This window comes from Babylonia areolata, chromosome 3 (assembly GCF_041734735.1).
Source record: "Babylonia areolata isolate BAREFJ2019XMU chromosome 3, ASM4173473v1, whole genome shotgun sequence".
NCBI lineage: Eukaryota > Metazoa > Mollusca > Gastropoda > Neogastropoda > Buccinidae > Babylonia > Babylonia areolata.
This window is the reverse complement of record NC_134878.1, coordinates 49,839,004-49,841,503: the sequence shown is the minus strand read 5'-3', so window position 1 is coordinate 49,841,503 and position 2,500 is coordinate 49,839,004. Positions and strand designations below refer to the sequence as shown.

General features: G+C 44.2%; 1 protein-coding gene across 2 annotated transcripts in view; it reads right to left on the bottom strand.

Moving 5' to 3' along the window:
- Window positions 1-2,500, bottom strand: part of LOC143280071 (uncharacterized) — a 29,383-nt gene that overhangs the window by 18,452 nt on the left and 8,431 nt on the right. The gene's annotated exons all lie outside the window — the stretch shown is intronic.

The following is a 2,500-nucleotide window of genomic DNA, read 5'->3' as shown; positions in this document are numbered from 1 at the left end:
AGAGAGAGAGAGAGAGAGAGAGAGAGAGAGAGAGAGAGAGAGCGAGAGAGCGAGAGAGAGAGAGAGGTAATCATTTCATTCAACAATGACATCAGCAGAACTCAAGCGATACTCTTTGAAATTACAAAAGCTGGCGCTGCGCCCACTCGCGCATTCTCACCATACATATATGCGCGCCTGATTAAAAGAACCTTCGTTCACTGAGAATTTTTTTTCTGCTAATGCGCATTGCTTCTGTAATGTATTCAACTTATAGTATCATTTTCGTTGTTGTTCGAGAATAGATTAGAAACATTACTGAACCTGTTTGCACCAGGGTGATACATGGAAGAAGTTGCTGCATTACAAAGCTTGCGAGTTTATCTGCATAAGCAGCACAATGGAATGGAAAGTGTTCTTCAGTCATTTTCGTTATCGTTTCAGCATGATGAGCAGATAGTGCCATTCAAATTGCGTGGAGTGATGGCCTGGAGGTATCGCGTCCGCCTAGGAAGCGAGAAATCTGAGCGCGCTGGTTCGAATCACGGCTCGGCCGCCGATGTTTTCTCCCCCTCCACTAGACCTTGAGTGGTGGTCTGGACGCTAGTCATTCGGATGAGACGATAAACCGAGGTCCCGCCGTGTGCAGCATGCACTTAGCGCACGTAAAAGAACCCACGGCAACAAGAGGGTTGTTCCAGGCAATATTCTATAGAAAAATCCACTTCGATAGGGAAAACGAATGAAACTGCACGCAGGAAAAAAAAAGAGAAAAAAAAGAAAGAAAAAAAAAGAGTGGCGCTGTATTATAGCGACGCGCTCTCCCTGGGGAGAGCAGCCCGAATTTCACACACAGAAATCTGCTGTGATAAGAAAAAAGATACAAATACAAATTGAAATATGTCTATTTTTCATGTTCAAACCATGAGTGACAAATTGATTGATTGATATGGATAATATACTTACAAAGCGCCTATCCTCGGCCGGAGACCAAGCTCTGGGAGCATTACAAACACAAGGTCATTTGCACAACAGGCTGCCTACCTGGGTAGAGCCGAGTGACGGCCTGCCACTGGGCGCTCAGTCATTATTCGTTTCCTTTGTCATTTTAATCCGGCATATTTCAGGCACACACACATACACACTCAGACAGACATGTAACAGTTTACGTGCATGGCCGTTTTTTTTTTATTTACCCCGCCATGTAGGCAGCCATACTCTGTTTTCGGGGGTGTGCATGCTGGGTATATTCTTGTTTCCATAACCCACCGAACGCTGACATGGATTAAAGGATTTTTAACGTGCGTATTTGATCTTTTGCCTGTGTCAGTGTATACACACGAAGGGGGTTTAGGCACTAGCAGGTCTGCACATATGTTGACTTGCCGGGGAGATCGGAAAAATCTCAACCCTTTACCCACCAGGCGCTCGGTCACCGAGATTCGAACCCGGGACCCTCAGATTTGAAGTCCAACACTCTAACCATTCGGCTATTGCGCCCGTCGACAGAGAGAGAGAGAGAGAGAGAGAGAGAGAGAGAGAGAGAGAGAGAGAGACAGACAGACAGACAGACAGACAGAGAGACCGAAATTCTGACAGAACCTGAAAGATGGAGATTCCTGCTATCATGGATATCCCCGAGGCGGATCGAGAGGCAGGCTACGTTGTTCCTCCATTGCTTCACAGTGCAGTGCTGTGCTGTGCCATCGTTTTTCCGTATTGATCACGGAGTAATTACAACCGAGGTTCGCGCCGTGTTATAGTGTGTGTACGGTATGTCCGTGTGCCCGTGTGTCCGTGTGTGTGTGTGTGTGTTTGATAATTTGTGCTTCTCTGATGCGATTTATCTTATTACCTATTGCCGGTCATAATATATCATCTATCTATCTATCTATCTATCTATCTATCTCATTGTCGTATATTTCGATAAATTCATGTGCTGTTGTATGCCATTACCATCAGTTATGTACTGTCATACGTGTGGTGTTTCAGCATGTGGAAGACCATCGTATGGAGAGTTTGCGCCATGTAAGTACTATGCCACCTGAGGCATATATATATATATATATAAAAATTTTTTTACGGCAACCATGTACAAAGTAATGAACATAACCAAGCCACAATCACAGACAGGCCTCCCACGCAATCATATAGCGTACTTATGTGTTGGATCAAACACTGAGATAAAATTAGGCCTATATAAATCATGCCTGTATGAACACTCTAGTGATCACGACACGGAGATATACTACTATTAAATATATCTATCTATCTATATGATACTGGCGATAGTTCTCAAGAACTTAATTGAATTCTTTCAGACTAATCTCAGTGAAACTGACAATTTTTTTTTCGTGTGACTATTAAACAATAAACAGACCGAGACAAACCACACACAGTTTCAGTTTCAGTTTCAGTAGCTCAAGGAGGCGTCACTGCGTTCGGACAAATCCATATACGCTACACCACATCTGCCAAGCAGATGCCTGACCAGCAGCGTAACCCAACGCGCTTAGTCAGG